This window comes from Silene latifolia, unplaced genomic scaffold (genome assembly GCF_048544455.1).
Source record: "Silene latifolia isolate original U9 population unplaced genomic scaffold, ASM4854445v1 scaffold_204, whole genome shotgun sequence".
Taxonomy (NCBI): Eukaryota; Viridiplantae; Streptophyta; class Magnoliopsida; order Caryophyllales; family Caryophyllaceae; genus Silene; species Silene latifolia.
The window spans coordinates 301,919-312,742 of record NW_027413166.1 but is presented as its reverse complement, the minus strand read 5'-3'; positions in this window follow the sequence as shown (position 1 = coordinate 312,742).

Sequence of the window (10,824 nt, the reverse complement as noted above, 5' to 3'; positions counted from 1 at the left end):
TTCTTTTTCTCCCTGTTTTTCAATCACGCGTCGAGCTCATTTCAGAATCAACCTGTTCGATTTCAGAGTCAACTGTTCGATTTCACCTCAAATAACGAGCTTTAACACATTTTTCACGATAATTCGAGTTTCGGCGAATCTTGGTTTGTGGCACCGCACCCCCAAATGTCTTCCGTTGGTGCTCAAACTTTGCGTGGCCGCTTTATCTGACCCGAGGAATTTTCTATGTGATTTCCGGAGAATTTTGTTCCGGGACCCCGGAATCCCGAAAAACCGTGTATTATACAATTCAATTTCAGCCGTTCGGAAGGTCGTACCGGACCCTATTTCTTTTTCTCCCTGTTTTTCAATCACGCGTCCGAGCTCATTTCAGGAATCAACCTGTTCGATTTCAGGAGTCAACCTGTTCGATTTCAGCCTCAAATAACGAGCTTTAATACATTTTTCCCGATAATCCGAGTTTCGGCGAATGCTGGTTTGTGGCACACCGGCACTCCCAAATGTCTTCCGTTGGTGCTCAAACTTTGTGTGGCCGCATTTTCTGACCCGAGGAACTTTCTATGTGATTTCCGGAGAATTTTTTTCCGGGACCCCGGAATCCCGATAAACCGTGTATTATACACTTCAATTTCACCCGTTCGGAAGGTCGTACCGGACCCTGTTTCTTTTTCTCCCATGTTTTTCAATCACGCGTCTGAGCTCATTTCAGGAATCAACCTGTTTGATTTCAGGAGTCAACCTGTTCGATTTCAGCCTCAAATAACGAGTTTTAATACATTTTTCACGATAATCCGAGTTTCGGCGAATGCTGGTTTATGGCACACCGGCATCCCCAAATGTCTTCCGTTGGTGCTCAAAATTTGCGTGGCCGCTTTATCTGACCCGAGGAACTTTCTATGTGATTTCTGAGAATTTTATTCCGGACCCCTAATCCCGAAAACCGTGTATTATACAATTCAATTTCAGTCGTTCGGAAGTGATGCGGTCGTTTCTACACCAAAAATAAAATACCTAGATTACTGCTAACAGAAGTCAGCGGCAAGTAGGGTCGATCTCCACAGGGAGGCGGTGTACTATCTACTTGTTTAACTCAGTCTGCCGAATGTCACAGTGTGGGGGGGTTGAAAGTGATATTCTAAACTAAAGACTAAAGCAAGGGAAATAATTAAGAGAAATTAACAGCAAGAGAGAAGGGAGTATGCTAGGAGTCGGTCCACCGTGGCAGCTATCGGATCTTATACTATCGGGAATATTAAGGCGATTAGACTATTGATAAGAAGAGCTATGGTCGTCACCTTTCGGTCCTTAAACCGCCCTAGAGCGTAAAAAAACTTAACTTTCGCCCTCACCGCAATACCCTATTGTATTTAAGCAAGTCTTCCCTTCCAATCTTTCGATCTAGGTCGGGGTTAACTAAATTTATGGTCTCCTGCATGCATTCATTCGACCGGATAACAGTTAAATTGCCTAATACAATTCCTATCGCAGAGCTAATCTATTTAATACAGTTAAAGCATGCTACCACGGCTTCCCTAATCCTAACATACTAGGGGAATTAGCTATGCATAATTAAAGGGGAAGCGAGAAATAAGGGAAGAACAATAAACATAAGTAGACAATAATTAAAGGAGAAAAGGGAAGGAAAGAATTACTGAATTAAGTCCGGGAATTAAGAGCAAAAGTGGCAGTGTTTAAAGAAGAAAAGTAACGTATGGTGATCCTTGGATGATTACAAATGACAACCCTTACTCCTATTTATAAGAAAATAGGAGTAGGATTAAACCTAATGACGGAATTAGAGCTAAAAAGCCCAACCCGTAGCAAAGTCCACTCGATCGAATGGATTAAACCACTCGATCGAGCAAACCCAGCCAGAAACTGCTCGATCGACTAATAATGTCCTCGATCGAGCAAATGCATAAAAGGAACTGGTCGATCGACTACATAGTCTACTCGATCGACTGATTATTGACTCCTAAACCACTCGATCGAGTAATAAATCACTCGATCAAGTGAAACTTGACTTCAGCAGCTCATCATTCTCGTTAGTTTGACTTTGACTTGTCCTTTTAGCTCCCGAGATAGCTTCACGCATCCCAAGACAGCAATATTTCCCGCTCCAAATTATCTCTTCCTCCAAATGCATGCAAAACGGACGGTAAATGACTTGATTCCACTACTTTATGGCTCATTCCTGCGAATAAGACAAGAACTTCCAAAGTATGCAATTCGGGGCATTTCGTAGCATAAAACCACGATAAAAGCATAGAAATACGTGCATAAAATAGGCTAAAAAGACTATATAAAATGCACGTATCAAATCTCCCCAAACCAAACCTTTACTCGTCCCCGAGTAAACCAAAATGCAACTAAAGGAACGGAAAAAGATAACTCAGAGCTAGCTACAAATGCCCACTTAAGCCAATTTAATGCAAGCAAACTAACACTTATAGCTAAGCAGTCAGATGCAAACGAGTTATAAGATGTTTATAAATAAAGCTGAACCGTCGACCTTGCAAGACCTTTAAAATCGGACTCTCACGGGTCACTCTTCTCTCATGAAGCAAAGGGTGAACATATATATGTAAGAGAGAAAAGAAGTATAGTCGCTCACCTAGACTACGACCCACATGAACATGCATGCAACTAATATGATAGACAATTCTAGTTACCGTACATACATTCCAACCAAACGAAGTCCTGTCACAGCCGAGGGCTTACAAAGATATGGTAAAGTGAGGCAGTGGGTAAGAAAAGGCAAAACATTTATGGGAATGTGGAGGTATAGGTGATCAAGCTAGTACCTAAAAAGAACCATATGACAACATCCAATTCTCAACTCAATTATGGAATAGGCACATGCCCTTCACTTGGCATAAAACTCACCAAACCGAACAAAACATACTCCTCATATGAAATAAGATAGAACATAGGAGTAGAAACCGTCAACCAAACAACGTCTTTTTTCTTTTCTTTCCTTTCTATTTCTTTCGGTTTCTTCTTTTTCATTCTTTTTTTTCATTTTTCTTTTTCTTCTTTTTTTTCGATTCTTTTTTCTTTCTTTTTCACGTTTTTTCAACTCCTTTTCTTCATAAATACCAACTCCAAAACAATAGATACAAGCCAAACTTGATACAATGAAATATATACCGCAAAACAACAATCTAAACTAGCTTGACAAGGCAGGCTAAATTTGGATGTAGCTAAAGGGTCAACTGGCAAATTTGGCTAATGTGGAGTTTATGGGTAAAAATGAAAGAAAGGGAATTTGTAAGCACCTCCCTGCATGTGACACCAACCACTAACCCGAATGTATGGCGGCAAAAAGCAATTGAATTTCATATATGTGCAAATTAATGATACATGTTATGCAAGGAGTAACTACTCACAATCCTACATGAAACTGGTCACAAATGACACCAGTTTATAAGGCTCTAATTCCTTAGAATTTATAAGTAGGTTGCCAAAATTTCAGGTCAAGTCTATTCGTTCAGCTAAATTTAACATTAACTCGTAGATATGCAATAAGACAAAGCTAAAAGACAATCAGTTTAATGCAAGGCTTAAGCAAACGACAAATATAGTGCAATTTCATCATTGAAATCTACCGTTCCGACTCAACCTATATGCTAAAATAAACATGAATTTTTTGAAATTTTCAACAATTTTTCCAATTTTTATTGAATTTTTTTTTTTTGTATTTTTATGAAATAAATAACAATGCAAACAGAAAATTAAACGTGATAACTGAAATGCAGATAAAACAATATGCAGACACAGATATGGATGCATAACCTCCCCAAACCAAACCGTACAATGCCCCCATTGTACCAAAACATGGAAAGGAAAATGCAAACTAAAGGAGGAAGAGAGTAAAAGCGGAAAACTTACAAGACGCGCGAATAAAGGGACCTCCCCAAACCGACCATGAAATGGGAGGTTGCTAAAGGTCCGGAAAACCGTCTCAGGAAGCTAATCCAAGTCAAAAGCGTGAAGGGGCGTCCAAAAACTGCTCGATCGACTGGAATAGTGGTCGATCGAGTGGTTCTCTATTTGCAGGTGGTCGATCGAGAAGGAGGTTTGCTCGATCGAATGGATTTGGCAGCAAAAGTGCTCGATCGAGTATAACAAGTACTCGATCGAGTGATTCTCAGCGTATTCCTGCAAAATGCAATGAAAAACAGCCCGCAGACTGACAAGACAAGCATACTGAGAAAGTTTTATGGTACGAAGACCATTTATTACAACTGAAATTAAACTAAAAAAGCAAAATAAAATCGCCGGGTTGCCTTCCGGGTAGCGCTAGCTTCAGACAGGTCCCAGCTCGACCTTCTTTTTCTTCGAGCCTCTCTAATTAAATACAATCAAAACAGCTCAAAGCGCGCAAAGAACTTTGTCAAATAGTGCGCATGTGCTACACAACAAAGATAAGTAGCACCAAAGTGGAATACAGAAATAGGAAATGAAATTATGTAAGCATTTAAGTCTAACAAATTTCCTATGTGAGCTCCTAAATTTATCCACAAAATAAAGGAGCGCGGAGCAATTGTCAATATATGGGGTCCCGATTCACAACAGGTTTTGAGATGATAAGGACGGTGAAAATTCTTTAAATTAATCGACCATATGAGAGGAGGTATAACTTTAAAAGAAACAGCGCGAGTCAAACGAGGCAAAATACTATTAGAACAAACCATAATAAAATTATCGTTTACTACCTCAGATCGGTCGCTCTCAATGACGGAATCATAGGTAAAAGAGCTTATTACCTCTTCCGTGCTAGGAGCAATTGCCGTCTCAATCGCTTCTTCATCAACCTCCTCGGTGGAATCCATCCCGTAAATCGCAGCTTCAAGTGTATCCGACTTACCGTGAATAGGGAGGTTTACCGTAACCTTCATCATCGTCAGACTCGTCATCCAAATCAAACCAAAACGACGAACCAAAGCTCCCAATGGCCATTTCGATCGATCGAGCGAGAATAATCACTCGATCGACCAACTTCCTCCCGCATCTCACTCGATCGAGTAACAACATCACTCGATCGAGAACTATCCTCCTACATGTCACTCGATCGAGAAGGGATATTACTCGATCGAGGATCGTTTTCTGAACTTCACTCGATCGACCATTATAAGTCACTCGATCGAGTGATTCTTCCTGCATAGAGCTGAAATCTTCACGTGGGGCAGTGAAATATGAAAGGAACTCGTCGTCCGAGTCATAGAAGTTATCCTCATCATTGGGCAACACGGTTTCCTCGGAGAAAAACCGCTCTCAAGAAGGTAAACCTCTTCTTCTTGCATCTCACCGCTAATCGAGCTATTTGTGACTCCGGTTCGGGATTCGAGCGTCCATATACCTATCACTCTCTTGCATTTGTGATACAAGCATTCTCATTAAATATATCGACTCACGATCTCTTCTCTCTCCATCTCACCGCTAATTGAGCAACTGGAGACTCGAGCTCATCAAATCGCGAGACATATTCTTGCACTTGGAATGCAAGTGCCTCCATCAAGAATTTCAGCTCCGCAAGGTCTTCTTCTTGTATATCGGGGGAATCTTGTTGCGGTGGCCATTGATAGGGCGGATGTGGCGGCACAACTACAGCTGCATTGTGCTCGGCAGAACCACATCTCCCGCAGCGGATCACCGGCTGTTCCATATAATGGGACATCGGTGATGGGTCAAAGGTACTCAAGCCTTCTCTTTGATCGTCTTTCACCTAGAACTGTCTAGGTAGTACTGTAAGGCCTATCAAAACAAAGACTAAACAAAAGATTAAAACGGCCTCGGGAAAAATCCCCGAGGCTAAGAACAGATAAAAATTAAACAAATAAATAAATAGATTGCCTCCCGAACGGCGCCAAAATTTGATGCGGTCGTTTCTACACCAAAAATAAAATACCTAGATTACTGCTAACAGAAGTCAGCGGCAAGTAGGGTCGATCTCCACAGGGAGGCGGTGTACTATCTACTTGTTTAACTCAGTCTGCCGAATGTCACAGTGTGGGGGGGTTGAAAGTGATATTCTAAACTAAAGACTAAAGCAAGGGAAATAATTAAGAGAAATTAACAGCAAGAGAGAAGGGAGTATGCTAGGAGTCGGTCCACCGTGGCAGCTATCGGATCTTATACTATCGGGAATATTAAGGCGATTAGACTATTGATAAGAAGAGCTATGGTCGTCACCTTTCGGTCCTTAAACCGCCCTAGAGCGTAAACAGCTTAACTTTCGCCCTCACTGCAATACCCTATTGTATTTAAGCAAGCCTTCCCTTCCAATCTTTCGATCTAGGTCGGGGTTAACTAAATTTATGGTCTCCTGCATGCATTCATTCGACCGGATAACAGTTAAATTGCCTAATACAATTCCTATCGCAGAGCTAATCTATTTAATACAGTTAAAGCATGCTACCACGGCTTCCCTAATCCTAACATACTAGGGGAATTAGCTATGCATAATTAAAGGGGAAGCGAGAAATAAGGGAAGAACAATAAACATAAGTAGACAATAATTAAAGGAGAAAAGGGAAGGAAAGAATTACTGAATTAAGTCCGGGAATTAAGAGCAAAAGTGGCAGTGTTTAAAGAAGAAAAGTAACGTATGGTGATCCTTGGATGATTACAAATGACAACCCTTACTCCTATTTATAAGAAAATAGGAGTAGGATTAAACCTAATGACGGAATTAGAGCTAAAAAGCCCAACCCGTAGCAAAGTCCACTCGATCGAATGGATTAAACCACTCGATCGAGCAAACCCAGCCAGAAACTGCTCGATCGACTAATAATGTCCTCGATCGAGCAAATGCATAAAAGGAACTGGTCGATCGACTACATAGTCTACTCGATCGACTGATTATTGACTCCTAAACCACTCGATCGAGTAATAAATCACTCGATCAAGTGAAACTTGACTTCAATGACTCATCATTCTCGTTAGTTTGACTTTGACTTGTCCTTTTAGCTCCCGAGATAGCTTCACGCATCCCAAGACAGCAATATTTCCCGCTCCAAATTATCTCTTCCTCCAAATGCATGCAAAACGGACGGTAAATGACTTGATTCCACTACTTTATGGCTCATTCCTGCGAATAAGACAAGAACTTCCAAAGTATGCAATTCGGGGCATTTCGTAGCATAAAACCACGATAAAAGCATAGAAATACGTGCATAAAATAGGCTAAAAAGACTATATAAAATGCACGTATCAGGAAGGTCGTACCGGACCCTGTTTCTTTTTCTCCCTGTTTTTCAATCACGCGTCAGAGCTCATTTCAGGAATCAACCTGTTCGATTTCAGGAGTCAACCTGTTCGATTTCAGCCTCAAATAACGAGCTTTAACACATTTTCCACGATAATTCGAGTTTCGGCGAATGCTGGTTTGTGGCACGTCGGCACCCCCAAATATCTTCTGTTGGTGCTCAAACTTTGTGTGGCCGCTTTATCTGACCCGAGGAACTTTCGATGTGATTTCCGGAGAATTTTGTTCAGGCACCCCGGAATCCCGAAAAACCGTGTATTATACACTTCAATTTCAGCCGTTCGGAAGGTCGTACCGGACCCTGCTTTTTTTTCTCCCTATTTTTCAATCACGCGTCCGAGCTCATTTCAGGAATCAACCTGTTCGATTTCAGGAGTCAACCTGTTCGATTTTAGCCTCAAATAACGAGCTTTAATACATATTTCCCGATAATCCGAGTTTCGGCGAATGCTGGTTTGTGGCACACCGGCACCCTCAAATGTCTTCCGTTGGTGCTCAAACTTTGCGTGCCCGCTTTTTCTGACTCGAGAAACTTTCTATGTGATTTCCGGAGAATTTTTTTCCGGGACCCCGGAATCCTAAAAAACCGTGTATTATATACACTTCAATTTTGAGCCGTTCGGAAGGTCGTACCGGACCCTGTTTCTTTTTCTCCCTGTTTTTCAATCACGCGTCGAGCTCATTTCAGAATCAACCCGTTCGATTTCAGAGTCAACTTTGTTCGATTTCGACCTCAAATAACGAGCTTTAACACATTTTTCACGATAATCCGAGTTTCGGCGAATTTTGGTTTGTGGCACACCGGCACCCCCAAATGTCTTCCGTTGGTGCTCAAACTTTGCGTGGCCTCTTTTTCGACCCGAGGAACTTTCTATGTGATTTCCGAGAATTTTTTCCTGACCCTGACTCAAAAAACCGTGTATTATACACTTCAATTTCAGCCGTTCGGAAGGTCGTTCCGGACCCTGTTTCTTTTTCTCCCTGTTTTTCAATCACGCGTCCGAGCTCATTTCAGGAATCAACCTGTTCGATTTCACCTCAAATAACGAGCTTTAACACATTTTTCACGATAATTCGAGTTTCGGCGAATGCTGGTTTGTGGCACACCGGCACCCTCAAATGTCTTCCGTTGGTGCTCAAACTTTGCGTGACCGCTTTTTCTGACCCGAGAAACTTTCTATGTGATTTCCGGAGAATTTTTTCCGGGACCCCGAATCCCAAAAACCGTGTATTATATACACTTCAATTTTGAGCCGTTCGGAAGGTCGTCTGGGACCTGTTTCTTTTTCTACCTTTTTTCAATCACGCGTCGAGCTCATTTCATAATCAACCTGTTCGATTTCGAGAGTCAACTTTGTTCGATTTCAGCCTCAAATAACGAGCTTTAATACATTTTTCCCGATAATCCGAGTTTCGGCGAATGCTGGTTTGTGGCACACCGGCACTCCCAAATGTCTTCCGTTGGTGCTCAAAATTTGCGTGGCCGCTGTATCTGACCCGAGGAATTTTTTGTGATTTCCGGAGAATTTTGTTCCGGGACCCCGGAATCCCGAAAAACCGTGTATTATACAATTCAATTTCAGCCGTTCGGAAGGTCGTACCGGACCCTATTTCTTTTTCTCCCTGTTTTTCAATCACGCGTCCGAGCTCATTTTAGGAATCAACCTGTTCGATTTCAGAGGCAACCTGTTCGATTTCAGCCTCAAATAACGAGTTTTAATACATTTTTCACGATAATCCGAGTTTCGGCGAATGCTGGTTTGTGGCACACCGGCACCCCCAAATGTCTTCCGTTGGTGCTCAAAATTTGCGTGGCCGCTTTATCTGACCCGAGGAACTTTCTATGTGATTTCCTGAGAATTTTGTTCCGGGACCCCGGAATCCCGAAAAACCGTGTATTATACACTTCAATTTCAGCTTTTCGGAAGGTCGTATCGGACCCTTTTTCTTTTTCTCCCTGTTTTTCAATCACGTTCAGAGCTCATTTCAGGAATCAACCTGTTCGGTTTAAGGAGTCAACCTGTTCGATTTCAGCCTCAAATAACGAGCTTTAATACATTTTTCCCGATAATCCGAGTTTCGGCGAATGCTGGTTTGTGGCACACCGGCACCCCCAAATGTCTTCCATTGGGCTCAAACTTTGCGTGGCCGCTTTTTCTGACCCGAGGAACTTTCTATGTGATTTCCGGAGAATTTTTTTCCGGGACCCGACTCAAAACCGTGTATTATACACTTCAATTTCACCCGTTCGGAAGGTCGTACCGGACCCTGTTTCTTTTTCTCCCATGTTTTTCAATCACGCGTCCGAGCTCATTTCAGGAATCAACCTGTTCGATTTCAGCCTCAAATAACGAGCTTTAACACATTTTTCACGATAATTCGAGTTTCGGTGAATGCTGTTTTGTGGCACACCGGCACCCCCAAATGTCTTCCGTTGGTGCTCAAACTTTGTGTGGCCGCTTTTTCTGACCCGAGGAACTTTCTATGTGATTTCCGGAGAATTTTTTTCCGGGACCCCGGAATTCCGAAAAACCGTGTATTATACACTTCAATTTCACCCGTTCGGAAGGTCGTACCGGACCCTGTTTCTTTTTCTCCCATGTTTTTCAATCACGTGTCCGAGCTCATTTCAGGAATCAACCTGTTCGATTTCAGCCTCAAATAACGAGCTTTAACACATTTTTCACGATAATTCGAGTTTCGGCGAATGCTGGTTTGTGGCACACCGGCACCCTCAAATGTCTTCCGTTGGTGCTCAAACTTTGCGTGACCGCTTTTTCTGTCCCGAGAATCTTTCTATGTGATTTCCGGAGAATTTTTTTCCGGGACCCCGGAATCCCAAAAAACCGTGTATTATATACACTTCAATTTTGAGCCGTTCAGAAGGTCGTACCGGACCCTGTTTCTTTTTCTACCTGTTTTTCAATCACACGTCAGAGCTCATTTCAGGAATAAACCTGTTCGATTTCAGGAGTCAACCTGTTCGATTTCAGCCTCAAATAACGAGCTTTAATACATTTTTCCCGATAATCCGAGTTTCGGCGAATGCTGGTTTGTGGCACACCGGCACCCCCAAATGTCTTCCGTTGGTGCTCAAAATTTGCGTGGCCGCTTTATCTGACCCGAGGAATTTTCTATGTGATTTCCGTAGAATTTTGTTCCGGGTCCCGGAATCCCGAAAAACCGTGTATTATACAATTTAATTTCAGCCGTTCGGAAGGTCGTACCGGACCCTATTTCTTTTTCTCCCTACTTTTCAATCACGCGTCCGAGCTCATTTTAGGAATCAACCTGTTCGATTTCAGGAGTCAACCTGTTCGATTTCAGCCTCAAATAACGTGTTTTAATACATTTTTCACGATAATCCGAGTTTCGGCGAATGCTGGTTTGTGGCACACCGGCACCCCCAAATGTCTTCCGTTGGTGCTCAAAATTTGCGTGGCCGCTTTATCTGACCCGAGGAACTTTCTATGTGATTTCCTGAGAATTTTGTTCCGGGACCGGAATCCCAAAACCGTGTATTATACACTTCAATTTCAGCCGTTCGGAAGGTC